This window comes from Cervus elaphus, chromosome 11 (genome assembly GCF_910594005.1).
Source record: "Cervus elaphus chromosome 11, mCerEla1.1, whole genome shotgun sequence".
Lineage (NCBI taxonomy): Eukaryota > Metazoa > Chordata > Mammalia > Artiodactyla > Cervidae > Cervus > Cervus elaphus.
This window is the reverse complement of record NC_057825.1, coordinates 54,671,129-54,694,555: the sequence shown is the minus strand read 5'-3', so window position 1 is coordinate 54,694,555 and position 23,427 is coordinate 54,671,129. Positions and strand designations below refer to the sequence as shown.

At 45.3% G+C, this 23,427-nt stretch overlaps 1 long non-coding RNA gene across 1 annotated transcript in view; it reads left to right on the top strand.

Moving 5' to 3' along the window:
* Window positions 1-1,223: 1,223 nt before the first annotated feature.
* Window positions 1,224-23,427, top strand: part of LOC122703474 — a 126,179-nt gene continuing 103,975 nt past the window's right edge. Inside the window, exon 1 of the long non-coding RNA XR_006343499.1 lies at window positions 1,224-1,292. This is a non-coding gene — a long non-coding RNA (uncharacterized LOC122703474). The remainder of the gene's footprint in view (window positions 1,293-23,427) is intronic.

Below are 23,427 nucleotides of genomic sequence, written 5' to 3'. Positions count from 1 at the left end.
GAGGCTAAGAAAACTCCTCCCATTGTGTGCGAATCAGGACCACCCTCTCCCCCACCGCCACTCTAAATTTCCATCAGATTTCCCAAACGCACGTAGTGCAGCGGACTTAAAACAATTAAGATCCCCTGCCTAAGAACGAGCCATTAAACACCACTAATAAGTTAATCAAGCAGGAGTCTGGGCTGTCAAGAGAGGAGGTGGAGTACCCTCAGGCCTTGGGTGGGAGGTGGGAAAGGCCGGATACAGCCAGTTGCTTTTATAATTTTTTTTTTTACCCTCCACGGTCCCTGCTGTGAAAAGCCCCTTGGGGAGTTTGGAGTGGAAATTTTGCAGACCTACTGCGTGCATCTGCGTTCTGGTTAAGTCGTTCAGTCGCGTCTGACTCTGCCACCCCATGGACTGTGGCCTGAAAGGCTCCTCTGTCCGTAGGATTCTCCAGGAGTGGGTTGCTATGCCCTCCTCCAGGGGATCTTTCCAAACCAGGGATTGAACCTGTGTCTCTGGCGTCTCCTCCTTTACCACTAACGCCACCTGGGAAGCTCTACGGAGGTGCTTTTCCTAAATGTCCTCATTTAATCTTTGTAGTAATCCTTTTTATTACCTCTCCAAATCCCTTAAGAAGGTACTTAATGGAGTGCTTGCTGGCTTTCGTGGTTCCGGGTTTTAAGTGAATGCACACACTGATTATTCCCCTCTTTTACACTCACACAAGACTTCTGCGCGATTCCCTTCGTTTAAATGAAACTGCCTTTAAAAACAGCCTTTCATTTATTTCTTTGGTCTATTTCTTTCTAACAAGAGTCACCCTCAGGATTGGCAGCAGGAACGTAGACAGGGCAGGAGGCAGTAGGATTTTCGGTTGAATTTAGAAGACAGTCCTGGAGTCTCACTTTTCCCTTCTACCCGGCTCACAAGGTGTCAGGTGGCCAGGGCTGGGTTTGGGCGGGAGAAGCCGGGCCAGAGCTCCCGAGACCGACTCCGTGCGGGGCTGGTGGGCGGCAGAGCGGTTGAATGGGGTCGGGATTTAGCCTCTCGTGGCCGCCACCCGGCTCGCCCCAGCCCCGCCCGGAGGCGGCGGCGCCAACCGTGAAGGGAGCCGGCGAGAGGCTCCCAGGATCCCCAGTGCTCCACGGCCGGCGCTCGGCAAGTCCGCAGCCTCTAGGTCGCCGACTGCTGGGCTGGGCGGCCACTGCTGAGTCCTTCCTTGCCTCTGCGTCCCGGGCCTCGGAGTCGCCGAGAGGAGGATAAGTCCCTGGAGCTGGTTCCTGCTGCGCACCCTCTGCCTCCTGCCGGTGAGCTCAGGCCCTCCGCGCAGCGCGCCCGCCTCTGCTAACTGCGAGCTCAAACCCCCAAATAAGGCGCGCGGTAGGCGCGGACGCTGCAGCCTCCTGGCACCTCCCGGGGGGTGGGGTGGTTACCTCCCATCCTCGCCAAGCTCCGCGCTCTCGGACCCCGAGCCGACTCGGCAGGCCAGGCTCCCCCCTGCCTCGGCGGTTCCTCCTAGCTCGCACTTCTCGCCGCGCCCCCGGTTTCTCTTTCCGGTGGGGGCGCAGCCCTCCGGCCAGACGAGACTGTCCCCCAGCCCCGCCGTCTGTCAACCGAAGGGAGTCTCGGGCCAGATCTCCTGAGTCTCGCCAGCCTGCTTCGCTGGAGATTGGGGCTCGAACCTGCGAAGACCCGGTGGGCCCGGAACTTGGGCTCATTTACTTTGAAGTTTGTTCTGCCCGCTCTTCCGTAGCGTTTCATTTATGCTCTTACGGAAATGGTAACAAGCCCGCAGCAGTTGCTTGATTTAACCTTTGTCTATTCAGTGCCTGAGTTAGAAAGGATTTGGAGGCTTCCCTGATAGCTCAGTTGGTAAAGAATCCGCCAGCAATGCTGGAGACCTCGGTTCGATTCCTGGGTCAGGAAGATCCCCTGGAGAAGGGAAACGCTACCCACTCCAGTATTCCGGCCTGGAGAATTCCATGGACAGTCCATGGGGTCGCAAAGAGTCAGACACGACTGAATGACTTTCACTTTCACTTAGGAGGGATTTGGGAGAACTGAAGTCATCCCCCTTGATTTACTGATATGGGAAACTGAGGCTCACAGAGGGACATTTGGACTTCAGGTCACGGAGCACGTTCCTGGAGAGACCGGGTCTGACACGCACTGTGCGCCTCGTTAGAACTTGACATCAGCGTTTTGGGGTGAGGGGAACCTAGGTGAGAGAGGCCCCGTGACCTGCTCCGGCCCACCCAGCCCTATTGGAGCAGAAGTCGAGCGGAAACCCCGTAGGTCTGGCGTCTCCGGCGCTGGACCTCTTGCGAGGAGAGCGTTTCCTTTTCATGATCAATTTTCTTACTCTCGGAATTTTCTGCCTTTCTAAAGTCCCTCTCTTATGAGCGGTGTGGAAGTTGAATTTTGCGAATTTGCATCAGTGGTTTCAGTCTCTGTGGAGCCCTGGTGTGGTGGGTGGTCGTAGACCTTGCGCCCTCTGAAGCCGAGGGCCAGAGTTCGGGTATCTGCCCACCTTCCGTGATTCCTGCGCAGCATCAGAGGTCGCGTGATTTTATTCATTGTCCTAACCTCAGCGAGGGAGAGGGTGACCTCACTGAGCCATTCCTGGCGCACGGGTTGCCTAGGAAGCCACACTGTGTTCCTATGACGCCCTGGGCTAGGGACCTGGGGAAGCTGTCCATCTAGTGGAGGTCAGTCAGTGGCAAGGCTGTTTGAACACCTGCAGGCTGTAGAGAGCGCTGTGGATGGGTTCTTCAGGCGATGAGATTGTAGAGTCAGGCTCTGGAATCTAGCCTCCCATCCCGTGTGGCTGCTTCCTGCTACATTCTGGAAGGACTGTGGCTTGAGAGCTGGCTTGGTTTTCAACTTTCATTAATCATTAGGGAGATCTTCTGAGTCAACTTCAGCCACAGACAAGGCAGGCTTGACCCAGAGCACGGCACAGGTTGTTGATATTGTTCAGTTGCTCAGTCGTGTCTGACTCTTTGTTACCCCATGGACCGCAGCACACCAGGTTTCCCGGTCCTTCACTGTCTCCCAGAGTTCTCTAAAACTCATGTCCATTGAGTCAGTGAAGCCATCCAACCATCCCACCCTCTATTGCCCCCTTCTCTTCCTGCCTTCAGTCTTGCCCAGCATCAGCGTCTGTTCAATGAGTAGGTTCTTCACATCATGTGGCAAAATATTAGAGCTTCAGCATCAGTCCTTCCAATGAATATTCAGGATTGATTTCCTTTAGGATTGACTGGTTTGATCTCCTTGCAGTCCTAGGGACTCTCAAGAGTCTTCTCCAGCATCACAGTTCGAAAGCCTCAATTCTTTGGCACTCAGCCATCTTTATGAGCTTTCTTCTTTCCTTATCAACATTTAAACACAACTCTAGAGTTCTTTACTACCCCTGCTGGAGTCTGTGCCACTTTCTGTTTCTCCCCACAGATATCCACATGCTCCCATACTTCTAGCTGGGTTTTGCTCAAATTCTCTCAAGAAGATCCTTCAGGATTGCCTATTAAAGATTATGTCATTCCCATCCCTCCACCCACCTGCCCTCTTATCTGCTTTTCCAACTTAATTTTTTTTTGACTTAAAAAATTACTTATTTAATTTTAATTGATTGATGATTGGTTTACAATATTGGTTTGATTTCTGTCACACATCAACATGAATTAACCATAGGTGTACATTTGTCCCTTCCCTCTTGAGTCGCCCTCCCACCTCCCACCCATTCCCACCTCTCTAGGTTATTACAGAGCCCCCATTTGAGTTCCCTGAGTCATATAGCAAATTCCCATTGGTATCAACTTACATATGTTAGTGTCTATGCATTCATGCTATTCTCTCCATTTATCTCACCCTCTCCCTCTTCTCCACCAGCCTTGCCCATAAATCTGTTCTCTATGTCTGTGTCTCCATTGTTGCTCTGAAAACAGATTTGTCATTACCATCCTTCTAGATTGCACATATGTGTTAATATAAGACATTCACTTTTCTCTTTCTGACTTACTCTGTGTAATAGGCTCTAGGTTCATCCACCTCTAGAACTAACTCAGATGGGCTTCCTTTTTTATGGCTGAGTAGTGTTCCATTGTATATATGTACCACAGCTTCTTTATCCATTCATCTATGATGGACATCTAGGTTGCTTCCATGTCTTGGCTATTGAGAATAGTGCTACAATGAACGTTGGGGTACATGTGTTGTTTTCCGTTTTGGTTTCTTCAGGGTATATGCCTGGAAGTGATATTGCTGGGTCATATGGTGGTTTTATTCCTAGTTTAAAGGAATCTCCTTACTGTCCACCACAGTGGCTGTATCAATTTACATTCCCACCAGCAGTGTAGGATGGTTCCCTTTTCTCTGCACCCTCTTCAGCACTTGTTTTTGGATTTTTTTGATTATGGCCATTCTTGGGCTCCAGAATCACTGCAGATGGTGATTACAGCCATGAAATTGAAAGATGCTTGCTCCTTGGAAGAAAAGCTATGACAAACCTACACAGCATATTAAAAAACAGAGACATTACTTTGCCGACAGACGTCTGTATAGTCAAAGCTATGGTTTTTCCAGTAGTCTTGTATGGATGTGAGAGTTGGACCATAAAGAAGGCTGAGTGCTAAAGAGTTGATGCTTTTTTGAACTGTGGTGATGGGGAAGATTCTTGAGACTCCCCTGGACTGGAAGGAGATCCAACCAATCAATTGTAAAGGAAATCAGTCCTGAATGTTCATTGGAAGGACTGATGCTGAACCTGAAGCTCCAAAACTTTGGCCAACTGATGGGAAGAACTGACTCATTGGAAAAGACTGTGATGCTGGGAAATACTGAAGGCAGGAGGAGAAGGAGATGACAGAGGATGAGATGGTTGGATGGCATCACTGACTGTATGGACATGAGTTTGAGCAAGCTCTGGGAGTTGGTGATGGATAGGGAAGCCTGGCATGCTGCAGTCCATGGGGTCACAAAGAATTGGACACAATTTAGTGACTAAATGACAACAACACAAAGCCGATTTACTTCAGTGTAATTGCAACTGGTCTCCTGAAGGGTCCTCTTGGAGAAGAGGAGATATCGCAGGTCCCGGAGCTGGGATGGGAGGAGCTGAGACGGGCTGTGGTTTAGGGTCTTAGCTCATAATACACAAGCTGTCATTGTGTGCCTTTGTTTCAGTGCATGGATTACACATGTGTGTGTTAAAATCTTTGGTGATTCAGGCAACAGAGCTTCTTGTGTCTCTATCATCCATGGATAAGTCTTTTTCTTTTAAAAGAAAACTGTTCGTGGTATATGTTTTGTTTTGTTTTGTTTTTGAAATCATCAAACTCTTAAGATACATGGCTCTGTCTAGTAGTATCTGGGGGCCACAATTACATTGCAAGTAGAGTGGTAGAGCCATTTTGGTTTTTAGCTTTTTTGGAGACAACTAGCCCTTCCCCTGAGGGTGTCCGTGTGAGGGAGGCAGGGACAGCTGCGGCTGTAAGGTTACTGCAGCAGCATAGGGGATCACCTGTTTGCAAAGGTGAGGTAAGGACTTTTCGATCAGATGCCCTGATTACTTGTCTCTAGATGGGCTAGTAGGGAGGTATCTGTGGCCAGTGGGGGAGACAGTGTGCCCTTCTGGGTCAGAACAGAACAGAACAAGACAAGGATCATTTCTTTAAAAACACTTAAAAATCCTGGCTTAAAAAAAAAGTGAAGTCTCCCCAAGTTGTGTTATCCTGAAAAGAGAGATAGGAAAACTTGGTCCCCTGAGGATTTAAAGATGTCAATGTGGATTCACTCATGCCATGTGGCACAGCCAAAAAAAAGGTAGATGCAGAGTCAGGTGGTCCTCCCGAGTGATGGCTAATTAGAGTACTAATTGAAAAAGATGTAAGTCTGATTGTCAAGGCATGTCTGTTGCATGTTAAGGCAGAATAATGTGGTGTTTAATACCTGGGGCTCAGGAACAAATCTGCCTGGCTTCAAATCCTGGATCCATTACTCAGCAGAGATAAGACCTGGGGTAACATAATAAACCTCCCAAAGCCTCAATTCCTCCATCTGAAAATGGCCAGTGTCTTACTTAGGTGTGTATCCTCCTTCCTCCTCTCTTCCCCATCTCTCCTGCAGGGACACCATTTAGGTGTTCACCCCCATCATGCCCCCAAAACCATTCTTGTCCGGTCCCCCACTGACCTCAGTGTTGCTGCAGCCAGAGGTCAGTTGTCAAAATCCTCAACTTGCTTGGTTCACCAGCCACACTCAACCCACTGGCATACTTTCTCCTCTCCAAAACTTTCTTCTTTTGGCTTCGTGTTCTGATTTTCCCAACCAGCTGGCAGGCTGCTTCTCTTTTTCTGGCTGTTCTTCTTTCCCTTGACTTTACAAGGTTGAACCATTTCTAGACCCATTCTGTCCTGTTTGCAATGAGTCCCTTGGAGATCTCCTCCCATCCTGTGCTTTAAATAACATCAAAGTGAAAGTGAAAGCAGCTCAGTCCTGTCCGACTCTTTGCAACCCCATGAACTAGTTCATGGAATTCTCTAGGCCAGAATACTGGCATGGGTAGCTTTTCCCTTCTCCAGGGGATCTTCTCAATCAGGGATTGAACTGGGGTCTCCAGCATTGCAGGCAGATTCTTTACCAGCTGAACTATTGGGAAAGCCAATTAAATAACATCAAGATGGTGACAAAATCCTCATTCTTATCTGTAGCCCAGACCTCTCCTGGACTCCAGACACATGCTTCTGCCTACCCATTTGGTTTCCCCACTCTAATGGATGGTCTGCTTGACACTTCATCTCACAGGGCCAAAACCAAACTTTTAACCTTCCCTCTGAGTCTTGTTCTACACCTTATTCTCCATCTGGGTTGATGATAACTTCATCCTTTTAACACATTACTGACTGGGGGATTTATGCAGAAACTAACGCCTGTGGCTGGAGATTTGTTATGTAAGTGAATATTGAAACATTCCGGTCAATAATATTTGGGTAACAACAGATGTATTAATACGTCTCTGGTCAGTAAGTTGTTAATTAACTGATTCATCATCAAATCCTATTGGCTCTTGCTTCCAGAGTACAGCCAGCATCTCTGATCACTTCCCATCAATTCTGTCACTCCCACTCTGTTCTCTCTCTTGGATCATTTTGGTAACTTCTTACTACCCTCTTTTGTCTGCCCTCTGTAGTCTGTTCATCACAGCCACCAGCATGGTCCTCTCAGCACGTTAGCTCATTTCACTTTTCTGATAAGAACCTGCACGAACTTCCATGTTGTTAGCATAAAAGACCCCACTGTTCCAGGAGTTCAGGGGCCCTGTGCGGTCAGGCCTTGTTGACCTCTCTGACCTTTGCCTCCCGCCTACCTCTTGAAATGCACAGCTTCAGTCATACTGGTCTCCTCTGTGTTCCTGCAGAAAATTTAGGGCCTTTCTGCCCCAGGGTCTTTGTACTGCTGTTGCCTCCTCCTGGAGGGAATACTCTTCTCTGAGATAGCCCTGTACTTTGACTTCTTATCTCCTTGTTGGCAAGGCTTAAGCATTCTACTGGACGTTTAGGGACTTTCCTGTTCACCCTATTTAAGACAACATCCCCTCCCCCCTCCACCAGTACTTCCTGCTTGCTTTCTGCTTCTGTGTTCTCCTCAGCAGTTACCACTAAAATACCCGAAGCAGGGACCTGTGCTCCATTTACTGCAGTATTCCTGGTGCCACGTGCCTAGAGCTATGCCTGGTGCTTGGTGGGCACAGCGTCAAAAGTTGGGAAACAAAGGAGCATTGAACAAATGCAGGGAACCATCCATGTGCCATGCCTGGATGGTGTCTGGCACACAGTCGATATCAGCCAGCTGCTTTCAGTATCATTACTGTCAGCACGTGGCTAGATGCCAGAACATGAATATCTTCTTTAAAAAAATCTGAGCAGTTTTGGGGACTTCTTGACAGTCCAGTGGTTAGGACTCTGCACTTCCAGTGCAGGGGATGTGGTTCGATCTCTGGTTGGGGAACTGGGATCCTACTGGCTAAGGGGTGTGCCCCCCCTCCGCAAAAAAAACCTAAAAAAAATTCTGAGCAGTATTCAGTGAAAATATCATACAGGGGCCCTATTTCTAGACTAATACTAGTTGAAAAGGCAACAATAAAATAAATAAGGAATAAAGTAAAAATGGACACATATAATTGAACAGAATTTGTTTCTGAAGAGAAGTGCAGGTGTTATGAGTAGGATGGGATGTTAGGGAGCTTAAGTGTGTTGGGTGAAAATAAACCAAAACCAAATCAAAATGAAACACCCCCCACTCCCCTACCCCACCCCTACACTATGATCCTGCAGTTGAGGTTTGTCTTTTCTGGAGATGTATTGGTTTATTATCATGATACCTGGGTGGATGACAATGAGTCAGGTGCACGTGGATTTAACAGTATTTCAGCTTTTTAGCGTGTCTTCCAGTTGGAAACTGTGTAGAAATCCTTTGGTAGATCATGTGGAACTATGTGACCAGATGCAGAGGTCAGTGGTCTCCAATCATATCGTCATCCAGGACTCCTCTGATCACCGACTTTCCCGCTAAAATGAACAGATAAACCAAACTAAATCTATGCTTGGAAGGCCACGTCTAGCAAATCAGTTGCAGTTTTTGGATCTTTGTTGCATCATGCAGGATCTTCCCTTGTGGCCCACAGACTCTCTCGTGCACAGGGGCTTAGTTGCCCTGAAGCATGTGGGATCTTAGTTCCCCAACCAGGGATCGAACCCTCGTCCCCTGCATTTGAGGGCAGATTCATAACCACTGGACCGCCAGAGAAGTCCCTTTGTTACCCATTTAAGACTAACCAGAGCCATAACTGTCAACCTCAGTTTTTGATTACCATCTAAGCAGTATTTTTCTACCAACTTGATCTAATTCTAACCAACAGTGAGATATTTCACTGCTTAATTAGCCTTGGCAACCATTTTCCGGTAGACTAGAGTTCCCATTTGGCTTTTTGAAGTAGTATTTAAACCCTGGGGACTCTTATTATTCCCTAAGAGAATTCTTGAGTACTGACCGGAGACCCTCTACACAGTTCATCTCTTAATACTAATTCGACCATTAACAGGTTTTAAAAATTATTTGAAAAATGTAGTCTTTCTCTCATTTGTTCAATCATTTAACTGTTACTGGTTTAACTTGTTTATTACTATTACCTATAATAAAGGTTCTAGAGGAGGGCATGGCAACCCACTCCAGTATTCCTGCCTGGAGAATCCCGTGGACAGAGGAGCCTGGTGGGCTATAGTCCATGGGGTCACAAAGAGTCAGGCACAACTGAGCAACTGAGGACAGCACAGCGTGATAAAGGTTACTAACTGACATTCACTGATGAGGAAACTAAGATATAGAGAAATGAAGTGGCTTTAAAAAATTTCAATGGGGGGAATTTCTTGGCTGTCCAGTGGTTAGGACTTCAGGTTCGATCCCTAGTCAGGGAACTAAGATCCCACAAGCCACACAGCTTGGCCAAAAAAAAAAAAAAAAAAAAATTTAGTGGGGTGGCTGAGTCAGAAGTAGAATTAAGACTTCTTTTCCTCAATTAGTGCATTCTTGAAAAAAATGGGTGTGTGAGCAGAATTATAATTTGAATACTTTAAAAAACAAGGTTGGGACTTCCCTGGTGGTCCAGTAGCTAAGACTCCATGCTCCCAACTGAGCTAGGATGCTCACTTTCCTCACCTATAAAATAGGGATGATACTGCCCATGTTGTAAAGTCCTGAGGATTCAGTGCAAGATTACCAGCAGGCCTGGCTCATAGCGGGCACTGTATATTAGTTTTCTTCCCCTTACATCTGCATAGTATTTATGAAGTGTTTTCCATGTTGCTGTTCTGTTCGCTTCTGACAACAGAATGATAGGGCAATTATAATTATCCCCATTGGAAAATATGAGAAAATAAAGTTGAATGGGACTTTCTTCATTTTAGAGATTAACAGTGGTTAAGAATTCGCCTTCTGATGCAGGGGACACAGGTTCGATCCTTGGTCAGGGAACTAGATCCCATATGCTGCAACCAAAGATTCCACACTTGCAATGAAGACCCTGCATGCTGCAACTAAGACCTGGTGCAGCCAAAAAAAAAAAAAAAAAAAAAAAGGTTCATAGCCTGGAAGCCTGTGAGATGAGTTCTGTCTGGTGTGCTTGGCGTTTGAGAAAATTGAGACCTTGTTTTCCAGCTGGAAGAGTTTATTTAACATCAGGATTTCCAGTCTCTGTGGAGAAGTCCCTTCTGGGGCACCAGGCCTGTTCCCCTGTGGCCAGCCCCGCTTGGGCTGCTTAGACAATGTCCTTTGTGGAGAGTTGTGGGCCACTGGCTGGCCCCCCTTGTTATGTCACCCCCAGCCCATGTGTTTTCCTGCCTGCTTCTGCCCTCACCTGAGTGGTCAGATGGTGTTTTTGTGAAGGTGGCAGAGGGCCAGGTGGTAAAGAGCAGGCTGCATACTGTGAGAGTAGGGCCCCTGCCCCAGCCAGCCCCACCCTCATCAGTCCTACATTTTGAGGTTCTGTGTAAGTATTTCACTTGACACTAGACTGCTGCTGCTGAAACAGCCACACAGAAATGCAAATATAGTCGATCCTCATCATTTGTGGGCTTCCCTGGTGGCTCAGATGGTAAAGAATCTGCAATGCGGGAGACCTGGATTTGATCCCTGGGTCAGGGAGAATCCATGGACAAAGGAGCCTGGTGGGACTACAGTCCATAAGGTATAGTATAGTATACTATACTATGTGTGTGTGTGTGTGTATATATATATATAGTATAGTATAGTATAGAGTATACTATATACAATATACAGTATACTATAGTATAGTATACGCTCCATGCATGTATAGTCACATGGAGACCTGCCCAAAACTGAAAAGTTCGAGTGGTCTGATGCACACGCTCCCAGCTGAAGTCCAGTAAGTCAACGCTGTGTTTTGTCGTTTCAAACTAGGAACAAGTAAACAAGTGGACTTTTTGTGGTACACTGAGTGCCACTTTTTTTTTTTTTTCATTTTTATGCTTTTTAGAGGTGATTTGACTGTTTAAAATAAATTCAGGCTTAGCACTTAAGTGCTGTCTAGTGTTTTTAAGCACAAGAAGGCAGTGATGTGCCTTAGGGAGAAAAGACATGAGTTAGATGAGCTTCATTCAAGCATGAGTTACAGTGTTGTTGGCTGTGAGTTCAGTGTTCGTGAATCAACAAAATATATTAAATAAGCTGCTTTTCAACAGAAGCACACTTGACAAGGTTTATGTATTGATTTGTTGATGAAAATATCATGACCATAGTGACTCCCCTAGCGGTCCAGCAGTTAAGACTCCGAGCTCCCAGTGCAGGGGGCACAGGTTTGATACCTGGTTGGGGAACTAAGATCCTACATGCCCAAAAAATGTAGGCACCCCCAAAAAATGACATGACCAGAGGCACATGAGAACGTAACCCTGTGTTTTCCCTAGGAGTATTTGGTAATTTAGTCTTCACACTGACTTTATAGAACATAACTATGACAAATGATGAGACTGATCATAAACTGAAACCCCAAAACCCAGGAAAGCATGTTGCATAAAAGGCTGCTGAAATGAAGCTTTTGTAAAGAGAATGCATTATAAATTTTCTTTCTTATAAAACCTGTATTTTTGCATTTCTGCATTGCTGAATGTGTGACTCATTCCATGTATATTTCTGACATCTACACTTGAACTTCTTTGCTTTTAAACTTTTTAGCTATGTCCCAAAGCATATGGGATCTTAGTGTCCTGACCAGGGATTGAACCTGGGCTCCCTGCATTGGGAGCAGGGGGTCTTAGCCACTGGACCACCAGCGAAGTCCCTGTCAGTTAAAGTGCATTAGATACCTCTAGGGGCCAGCGAAAATTTAGCAACATGAAATAGGTGTTCTTGTGTTGCAGACAGTCTGGTTGTCTTGGTATGTTGGTTCTCAGAATAAAACCCATTCATCCCAGCCTGCAAATTTTTAAGTGCTGAAACGGAATTGTTATTTAAAGGTTTAAGGACATTCAACAGCCTAAAAGGGGCTTCCCAGGTGGTGCAGTGGTAAAGAATCCGCCTGCAAGGCAGGAGACATGGGTTTGATCTCTGGTCGGGGAGATCCCCTGGAGAAGGAAATGGCAACCCACTGTAGTATTCTTGCCTGGAAAATCCCATGGACAGAGGAGCCTGGCAGGCTACAGTCCACAGGGTCCCAAAGAGTCGGACGTGACTGAGTACACATTCTCTGACTCTCTCAACAGCTTAAAAATGGTGTTCTGGAATTGAAAATGAAAAATTAAAAAAATATTTATTCATTTATTTGACTGTGTCGGGTCTTAGCTATGGCACTGGAGATCTTTCGTTGTGGTGCAGGGACTCTTTGTCTTGTGCGGGCTCAGTAGTTACAGGGCGCAGGCTTAGTTGCTCCTCTGTATGTGGAATCTTAGTTTCCTGACCAGGGGTCAAACCTGAGTTCCCTGCAAGGCAGATTCTGGGGAAATCCTGATAGTGAAACTTTTAGAGACTACCTTGCTAAAATTTTATAGTATTAATAAATATTCAGATGCTAAAATATAGTGTTTGTTTGGCATGTTAGGATCTATAGACAAAATGGGGACCACTGACTGTATCAGTGACCTGAAGGTGTTTTCTTGCATTGTTTTGGAAACCCCCAAAGCCAATATTATAATTTTTTCATTGTCTGCATTTAATACAAATGTTTTGAAAAAGACAGGTGCTTTGATTTAAAGGCTCATTGATTTTGACCTTACCAGTTTGAAATTTCTGAGCATTTTTACCTGAGCCAAAGCCTTTGTACTTCCAGTTGCAGGGGAAAAGGCTTGGAAGTAACGTATTAGCTTGAGGAAGATATCTTTGTAGTCAGGTGTGTAGCATCATTCTTTTTAGTGATAGGTCTAAGAGACATTTTAAGCACTATAATTATACACTAAGATGTCATGTTGATTTCATGACATCTTCCTGAGGTTCATGTACATTCATAAACTAAATTTCTTATAAGACCTTTTTAAAATTGAAGAATAATTGACTTAGAATATTAATTTCCGCTGTACAGCAAAGTGACTCAGTTACGCATATATACACACATTCTTTTTTATTGGGTTGGCCAAAAAGTTCATTTAGGTTTTTCCGTAAGATGTTATGGAACGAACTTTTTGGCCAATCCAATATATTCTTTTCCATTATGATTTACGCTTGTCCATCCATTCTATATGTAATAGTTTGCATATACCAACGCCAAACTCCCAGTCCATCCCTGCCTGACTCCCCTCCTCTTACAGGACCTTGAGGTTAAGCTAGTGAGGTTAAAGTTATTTAAATTTAGGAGAAACTTTATATTACTTGTTTCTAAAACTCTTTTTTTTTTCTTTTACTATACCTCCCTTATGTTTCATTTTTAGAGATAAGCAATAAAATACTCACAACCTAAGTGTCCAGCTCAATGCGTTTTGGCACATGTATATACTCACCACCAGATCAAGAAGATTTCCATCAGCCCAGAAATTTGTATAGTTTTCACTGTAGCATAACTCTACAGAAAATTGCACTTGATGAATTTTCACAAACAAAAGCCACATGCCCCCTGTCCAGGGCAGGAAACAGAACAGCTCCAGCTCACCATAAGCCCTGTGGTCCTACCCTCGTCCCCACCCCAGGGATAACCCTTGTCCTGAAAATTTTTGAGCATAAGTTAGTTTGACTGTCCTAGAATGTCACATCAATGCAGGCACCCAGTATGCCCCTTTGGTGCTTGCCTTATTTCACTCAGCTATACCTTTGTGACTCACCCATGTTGCTCTGTGTGGTTGTCCATGGACCATTCTCATTGCTGTGACACATTGTAGAATTCCATCTGACTTTCAGGGTGATAGTTGATGGACGCTCCCTTTTCAGTAAATGAGATCATTTGTCCTCTTTGTGGTAGAAGACAAACCCTAACTCATTCTCTAGGACCCCTCTCTTCTCTTGCTCATTTGAGGGCTGGCTGGTTCCTTTCTCCTTAATCTGTAGCAATCGCCTGTTGTTCTGAAGAAGGACATCATTGGGTGCTGACTACACATTGAGAGAGGGAGATGGGCAACTCTGTAGGTTCCTGAGCCCATTTCCCAAACTAGGAAGAGGCCAGAGAAGCAGAAGGAAGCAAACAGCAGAGCAGTAAGGAGAGTCAGAGTCTTGCCTTTGAGGACTGGGAGGAGCCCTGAGGCCTATGCTTCATGGCCCCTCACCTGCCTCTTGGATTGTGGGATATAGGGAGCTCAAGACTGAGCTAGTGGAGGAAGCCCTGGATCCAGAGCCAGAAGAGCTGGGGTTAGAATTCCCACACTGTCACTTACCAGGGTGTGACTTTGAGGGAGTTCACTTAACTTCTTTCAATGTTCTTTATTTACGGCTGTGCTGGGTCTTTATTGCAGCACTTGGCCTTAGTCACCGGGTGGCATGTGGGATCTCGCTATGCAGATGTAAGGGGAAGAGACCTAATGTAGAGTGCTCACTATGAGCCAGGCCTTGTTGGTAATGTTACTTTGAATCCTCAGGATTTTACAACATGCGCAGTATCATCCTTATTTTCTTGGATTGATCATTTGATCATTATGTAGTGTCCTTCTTTGTCTCTTTTCACATCCTTTATTTGAAAGTCTATTTTATCTGATATGAGTATTGCGACTCCTGCTTTCTTTTGGTTTCTGTTTGCGTGAAATATTTTTTTCCAGCCCTTCACTTTTAGTCTGTATGTGTCTCTTGTTTTGAGGTGGGTCTCTTGTAGACAGCATATATAGGGGTCTTGTTTTTGTATCCATTCAGCCAATCTTTGTCTTTTGGTTGGGGCATTCAACCATTTACATTTAAGGTAATTATTGATAGGTGTGGTCCCATTGCCATTTACTTTGTTGTTTTGGGTTCACGTTTATACAACCTTTCTGCATTTCCTGTCTAGAGAAGATCCTTTAGCATTTGTTGAAGAACTGGTTTGGTGGTGCTGAATTCTCTCAGCTTTTGCTTGTCTGTAAAGCTGTTGAATTCTCCTTCATATCTGAATGAGATCCTGGCTGGGTACAGTAATCTAGGTTGTAGGTTATTCTCTTTCATTACTTTAAGTATGTCCTGCCATTCCCTTCTGGCCTGGAGGGTTTCTATTGATAGATCAGCTGTTATCCTTATGGGAATCCCTTTGTGTGTTATTTGTTGTTTCTCCCTTGCTGCTTTTAATATTTGTTCTTTGTGTTTGATCTTTGTTAATCTGATTAATATGTGTCTTGGGGTGTTTCGCCTTGGCTTTATCCTGTTTGGGACTCTCTGGGTTTCTTGGACTTGAGTGGCTATTTCCTTCCCCATTTTAGGGAAGTTTTCAGCTATTATCTCCTCGAGTATTTTCTCATGGCCTTTCTTTTTGTCTTCTTCTTCTGGGACTCCTATGATTCAAATGTTGGGACATTTCACATTGTCCCAGAGGTCCCTGAGGGTGTCCTCATTTCTTTTGATTCTTTTTTCTTTTTTCCTCTCTGCTTCATTTATTTCCACCATTTTATCTTCTACCTCACTTATCCTATCTTCTGTCTCCATTATTCTACTCTTGGTTCCCTCCAGAGTGTTTTTGATCTCATTTATTGCATTATTCATTTTTAATTGACTCTTTTTTATTTCTTCTAGGTCTTTATTAAACATTTCTTGCATCTTCTCAATCTTTGTCTCCAGGCTATTTATCTGTAACTCCATTTTGTTTTCAAGATTTTGGATCATTTTTATTATCATTATTCTAAATTCTTTTTCAGGTAGATTCCCTATCTCCTCCTCTTTTGTTTGACTTGGTGGGCATTTTTCATGTTCCTTTACCTGCTGGGTATTTTTCTGCCTTTTCATCTTGTTTAGATTGCTGTGTCTGGAGTGGGCTTTCTGTATTCTGGAGGTCTGTGGTTCCTTTTTATTGTGGAGGTTTTACCCAGTGGGTGGGGTTAGACGATTGGCTTGTCGAGGTTTCCTGGTTAGGGAAGCTTGCATCGGTGTTTTGGTGCATGGAACTAGATTTCTTCTCTCTGGAGTGCAATGGAGTGCCCAGTAATGAGTTTTGAGATGGGTCTATGTGTTAGGTGTGACCTTGGGCAGCCTGTATGTTGACGTTCAGGGCTATGTTCCTGCGTTGCTGGAGAATTTGCGTGGTATGTCTTGCTCTAAAACTTATTGGCTCTTGGGTGGTGGTTGGTTTCAGTGTAGGTATGGAGGCTTTTGGATGGTCTCTTATTACTTAAAGTTCCATGTAGTCAGGAGTTTTTTGGTGTTCTCAGGTTTTGGGCTTAAGCCTCCTGCCTCTGGATTTCAGTTTTATTCTTCCAGTAGTCTCAAGACTTCTCCAACTATACAGCACTGATAATAAAACTTCTAGGTTAATGGAGAAAAGATTCTCCACCGTGAGGGGCGCCCAGAGAGGTTCACAGAGTTCCATGAAGAAGAGGAGAGGGAGGAGGAAGATAGAGATGAGCAGGAGGAGAAAAAGGGGGACTCAAGAGGAGAGAGACAGATCTATGCAGTTGTCTGTTCCCAGAGTGTTCTCCGTAGCCCAGACACCCACAAAGGTTCATAGAATTGGATTGGGAAGAGAAGGGGAAAGGAGAAAATAGAGGTGTTCTGAGGTAGAAAACGGAGAGTCAAGATTGGGAGAGAATAATCAACACACTCCTGAATAAAAATGGGAACTGAATACTGGATTCTTAAATGTCCACAATTTATATCATATACTGAAAACAAAGATTAAAAATCTAGAGTAGAGGTTAGACTCTTAAAAATACAATATTAAAAACAAAAACCAAAACACACAAAAAAATTTTAGAAATATATATGAAGTTTGGTTTAAAAATAGGGCTTCTCTCTTTTTTTTTTGTAAGATTATAGTGTAATGAAAATGAAAATTAAGGAGTAGTAGAGGAGTAATAGAGGACTTTAAAAGGAAATAAGAGAAAAAGAAAAATAGAAAATAGAAAAGAAAAAGAAAAAAAAAGAAGAAAAAAAATTTTTTCCTAATTAAAAAAATTGTAAAAATCTATGATAATGAAAGTTAAGGAGTAATGGGGGAGTAATAGGGAATTTTAAAAGAAAATAAAAGAGAAAAAATAAAAAAGAAAAAAAATTTTTTTCTTACTTAAAAAAAAAAAAGTAAAAATATATCTGGGAATTTCTCTGGAGCTGTTGCAGTCAGTGTGGGTTCTGTTCAGTTTCAGATAGCTCCTCGTTCCAGCTTACACTTCTCGATATCTACAGGCCCCTTCCGGTGTAGTCGGTGTTTTCTACAGGGATTTTAATCTGTTGCACCAGTCCCTTCTGAAGCGGTTCCCTTTGTTAATTTGGCTTCTGTCTGCCAGTCTCGTCAGTGCCTAATTTCCGCCCTGACACTGGCGGGCGGAGGCGGTCTCTTATTCAGGTTGCTAGTTCCATCGCACTGCGGGGAGGGGCTGGCGCTTTTTTCCCCCTATCTACGCTGCTCAGGCTCCAGGCTGCTCTATATGGAGCGTGCGCTGCGCTGCGCGCGGTTCCAGCCCTTGGGTGTTCCACAAAAGCGAGGAACAAAAAGCTGCGCCTGCTCTTTGTGCCTTCCCCTTCCGAGCGGCTCAGGCAGCCAGGAGCTTGACGGGCGCACTCTCCCCAGGTGCGGCGCGCCCACTCCCCTCCGCAGACCCAGTCTCAGTTTCCGCCGGTGCCAGTCAGGTGCGTGCGCCTTCTGCCCTCTGCGTCCCCAGCCCCAGTCCCCGCCCGCGCCGGTTGGGTGCCTGCGCCCTGTGTCTCGCCGCGACCCTCCCGGCGGATGTGGACCATCCAGAATCTCAGGAGGTCTTTGATTAGAAACTGGGGGCCTGTTTGCAGTGCGGTAGGGGATGTGGTCCTTGGGGCAGAGCCTGCCCCTTTCTCCTCGCCCCTGCCTCCTGCCTCCTGCGGGGCTGGGCTGGTCCGCAGCCTGCGAGCTCTTCTCTGGACTTGCTCGGTCCCTTTGTTCTGCGAACGGCCGGCAGTGTGTTCGGGCCAGTTAATTTTCTCTCTCTCTTTTGCTGTCCCACAGTTCAAGTTGGCAACTCACAAAAGCTCCCTCCGATTGTCCTCAGGGCACTCAGGCCTGGTCCTTACCCCAAGCAATGTCGCCCGCTCCTCTCCGTTCCGCCCCCACTTGCTGGTGGTGGATGCGGGCGTCTGGGGTACTTTTCTGCTGGGAGTTGCTTTTAGTCATGTAATTTGTCGGTTTTATTTATTGTTCCCCTCCCAGTCAGGTTGCCCTCCGAGATTCAAAAACTTCCCCCAGACCTGCCAGTGCGAGGGTTTCCTGGTGTTTGGAAACTTCTTCGATTAAGACTCCCTTCCCGGGATGGATCTCTGTCCTTAGCTCTTTTGTCTCTCTTTTTATCTTTTATATTTTGTCCTACCTCCTTTCGAAGACAATGGGTTGCTTTTCTGGGCTCCTGATGACCTCAGCTAGCGATCAGAAGTGGTTTTGTGAAGTTTGCTCTGCATTCAATTATTCTTTTGATGAATTTGTAGGAGAGAAAGTGGTCTCCCGGTCCTATTCCTCTGCCATCTTGGCTCCTCCCCCCACCCCTATTTTATAGGTGAGGAAACTAAGGGACAGTGAGCTTCAGAGCACTGAAGAGTAGCCCCAGCTTGCCACAGCTAAAGAAAAGCCCATGCAGTAGTGAAGACCTGGCACAGCCAAAAATAAATAAATCATTTTTTGACAAAAAGGCATGCTTGATCTTCCCTTCAGGTCCATAAAATTTAGAGTTGAAAAAGGATGTTCAGGTGCTCAAGTGGTTCCAAACATACATAAAAATTTTCCTCTCGATGCATCAAATATCAGCTTTTAAACTTTAATTCAAATTAATTAAAATTAAAAGTTCACTTCCTTTGTCATAGTAGCCACAATTTAACTACTCAACAGCCAATCTTACATGGCCAGTCACTGACGCATCAAACAACTTAGTCCAAAATCCTCTGCTACAACTCAGATCTCCAGGGTCTCACATTGGCCACCATATCCTATTGGATACTCAAGGTCACCAAGACTTTTAACACATCTAGAATCAAACGCAAATTCCTCCATGTGTTTGCTCTGTAATCATGGGCTGATTCCTTTTTTTTTCATGCGAAGTTCATGCCTACTTGGTACTCCTGGCAGCATAGCCATTCCCTGTGTGAAGAAAGCACATTGATAGCTTTAGCTTAGCCCCCAAGATAATAGCTAAAAACCTTCTCTTGGGATCCCAGCGAGTTCCCGAAATGATAGATGAAAGCTTATGGTGTTCCACTGGATTTGTGGTCTCTGAAGGAGAAGATTTAACTCAGGGACCAAAAGGCAGTCTCAGTCACTCAGAGCTTTGTGTAGTAGAAATTTTATTAAAGTGATAGTGACAGAAAAAGTTTCTGACATAAATATCAGAAGTGGGTAGAAAGATTGCCCACTTTGTTAGTTTAATCAGGTCTTTATATACTTTTCTGCTGGCTACTGAGAATAGAAAAAAATACCTCAAGGTTATGAAAACATCCTGGGATGACATCAGCACCAGATTAGTCAGAAGGAATGGGTTAATCCAGAGCTCAAGGCTGTGGAAGTTTTACCCAGACCTTCTCCCATATGTTCTGAGCTCAAAAAAGCTTGTCCTTGAGCAAGAAATACTGCTGCCTATGAGGCCTACATGTCTAAGACAAAAGACTGTGAAAAAGAAAGAATGTTCACCTCTTCCTTTTTTTTTTTCTTCACCTCTTCCTTAAAGGGGCTTAGGCTTGGACTCCTTATCAACCTGCCTAAGTTAACTCTCTTAACATGAGCTCAGCCATGGGTGTCACTTCACTTCCCTCTTCTTCTGCATAGATTGGTTCCCATTCAAGATTTTGAGTTTCTTAGAGAAGTGATGTTTCTAAATTCCATCTCCACAGTCACATCCCATCAGGCATCTCTGCTCAAGCTCCAGACATGGGGCATTATGTACTTCCTCTAAGGAACTAACCAGAATGACTGACTGTCCAACCACAAGATTCCCCCGCCTGCTTCCCCAGTGAGGGACTGGCTGTCAGGGTGTAGTGTGGTCGGAATTTGAGACAGCCCCAGTCCGCTTGGCATTGGGGTCCATCCTTGGGACCCAATCACACTTGGGTCTGTGGTCTGAGTCATGGGATCTGAGAGCTGATATGAATACAGCCAACAGGTCTGGCGTTGCCCTCAGTGTTCCATGTGCAAGGCCTTGTTTCTGGGCTTCCAGTAGCCTAAGAGGCAGTTAGTGGGATATGTGTCCCTTGCAAACCTCACAGTGCTCTTTAGATGATATGTTTGTGTTCTTATTCTCTGAATTGCTGTTGGCAAAGAATGGTTCCTTTGTATATTGTTTATTCTTGACAGTGGGCTTCCCTAGTGTCTCAGATGGTAAAGAATCTGCTTGCACTGCAGGAGACCCAGTTTCCATCCCTGGGTTGGGAAGATCCCCCTGGAGAAGGAAATAGCTACCCACTCCAGTATTCTTGCCTGGAGAATTCTACGGACAGAGGAGCCTGGAGGGCTATAGTCCATGGGTCTCAAAGAGTCAGACACTACTGAGCAACTGTCACTTTCATTTTTTCATTCTTGCCAGTACATGGCACTAACGTATTTGCCATGTCAGCACTTACTGTTTCTACAGTATGGTCCAGCAGTAGCTGTGTCACTATCAGTTCCTGTCCTTTTTATCCCAGGACCTAATAACTCCATCACTCTTTCAGCTGAGAAGTTCTTTTCTTTTTTACAGAATGAAATCTTAATTAAAACAACAACAACTTTTGGCTCTACCACATGGCATGCGAGATCTTAGTTCCCCAGTGAGGGATCTAGCTTGTGCCCCCTGCATTGGAAGGGTGGAGTCTTATCGACTGGACCGCCAGGGAAGTCTCACAAAATGAAGCCTTAAATGATGGTTTCATCTGGTGGACATATTTGGAGGTGCGTTTCTTGAGTCACAGTTTTGGAGAAGATGTAGATCTTTCTTCTTTGGAGGAAGCGCTCTTGAGGCAGGTCAGTCAGTTAATAGAAGAAGCACTGAAAGTGTCCAGGGTGGATGGAGTTGGGGAGGCAGCCCCTGCCCCCAGGAGATCATGGTCTGGCTGGTGAGGTTGGGCAAGTTCCTCAAAAGATGCCCCATGTCTCTGTCCTTGGCTAAAGTTGGTGGAGGTTGGAGAAGAGGGAAGTTGGGAGGTGCTGGTGAAGTTGGGTTGGTGCTCCCTCCCTTGAGATAGCTTCTGGAGGAGAGGGTCAGATTCTTTGTGAAGGAGGCAGACCCTCCAGGCCCAGGGGAGGCTGAAGGCAGGAATACTGCAGAGTGCCTTGTTTCATACTTTGTAGTTCTCTTTGCAGTGTGTTGGATCTTAAGAACAACCCTGTGGGGCTGGCAATTCTCTGTTCTCAGAAGCCATGGAAAGAGTGAGGGTGGGTCAGCGAGCAGAAGCCACTGGGCACAGTTTCCTATTGGAATGACCCTGGTGTTCCGGCTGGAGTCTCAGGAGACTGTGCAGGGCTGGCCTGCCCCCTTGGTCTCCAGTTTTCTAATCTAGTTCTGCCTCTGAGCACTGCCACTCTCCTAGATTTACAGTCTGATTTGTTGAGGGAGTTCCTGCTGCTCCCAAGTCATAAATCCCAGTAAAAGCAAGAGATCTTATCTTTGAGACTGACCATGTTTTCCATCATTGAGATGGAATGTGCTTGAAGATGGAGATCATGATACGAATAAAATTATTTACAAAGCAGAAACAGACTCACAGACATAGAAGTCAGACTTATGGTTCCCAAAGGGGTAACGGAGAGGGATAAATTTGGATCTTGGGCTTAGCAGATACAGACTACTATATATAAAACACATAAACAACAAGAAGCTACTGTAAAGCACAGGGAACTATATTCAAAGTCTTGCAATAATCTATAATGGAATAGCATCTAAAGAAGAATGTATAGATATATATGTATAACTGAATCACTTTGCTGTGCACCTATACACTTTAATTTAATAAAAAGGTGGAGATCTTGATATTGCATCTTTCCTTGGTAGGTTTCATTTACAATAAAGACCTAGAAAAAAGTATGTGAAATCTCTGAAAGGGACGTGCATGCTCACTCACTAAGTCATGTTAGACTCTCTGAGACCTCGTTGACCATAGCCCGCCTGGATCCTCTGTCCGTGGGATTTCCCAGGCAAGAATCCTGGAGTGGGTTGCCATGCCCTCTTCCAGGAGATCTTCCTGACCCAGGGATCCAGCCTGCATTTCCTGCATTACAGGCGGATCATTTACCACCGAGCCACCTGGAAAGTGCTCTCTGAAAGGGAACCGGTTCCTAAAATACGGGCAGATTTGCTTTTGAATAAGAACATCCTTCCAGGAATTCCCTGGTGGTCCAGTTGTAAGGAATCTGTGCTTTCACTATGTAGGGCCTGGGTTTGATCCCTCGTCAGGAAAGCCAAAAAGAAAAGGAAAAAGAAAAAACAAAAGAACACATTTCCTAGCCTAGTGAAGGACTCAGGTGAGCTCACTGTAGGTACACACTGTTCCCTCCGCTGGGAACCTTTGCCATGCTGCACCTCTGGCCGACAGCTGATTCAGCTAACATATTGAGTCCTCTGTGAAGGCCTCCCAAGCCTAAAGAACCCTCTGCTGTCCTCTCAGTGTCCCCATGGCAGCCTCTGCCCCTGATAACTGCCTCCCCCAAAGGTTCAGGCTTCTCCAAAGCTGGGCTATGGTCTCTTGGTCCTTACCCCAGCTTCTAAAAGGGCACCTGGTGCCTTGGAGGGGCTCATCAACAGCTGTTGGCTAATGAGTGAGCTACTGCTGAATGTGTCAGCCATCTAGGAGGTGTGAAAGTCCGATCTCAGTGGGCACAGCTTGGAAAGAACAACGAGAAACCAGTGAACTTGTGGATACCTTGCTAAACTGGGATACAACTTGAGTGTGTGCTGATAATTTACAGAAGTTGAATATAGTCTTTCTGACAGCTGTTTATAATATATATAGACTGGCACCTTAAAATTCACATTAAGCTCAATCTTTCTTGCTTGTATCGAATTCTTTTGCTTTTTAAAGATTCTTTCCCCCACATTACCACATAATATTTTCATGTTCTTTTTTTTTAAGTTAAAAAAAATTATTTTTGGCCACACCACATGGCATGCAGGATCTTGGTTCCCTGATCAGGAATCAAACGCGTGCCTCTTGCAGTGGAGATGCAGATTCTTAACCACTGGACCACAGGGAAGTCCCTATTTTTGTGTTCTTATGCAGAGCTGGGTGAAGTGTTGAAGTTACTGTAAATGCCCCAGGAGTGGTGACATCTCTTCCTTGATTTAACCTGTCCCTGCTTTCACATATAGCATCCACACAGGTGCTGCAGGTGGGCATAGTCTTCAGAAATTGGAAGTCTGGACT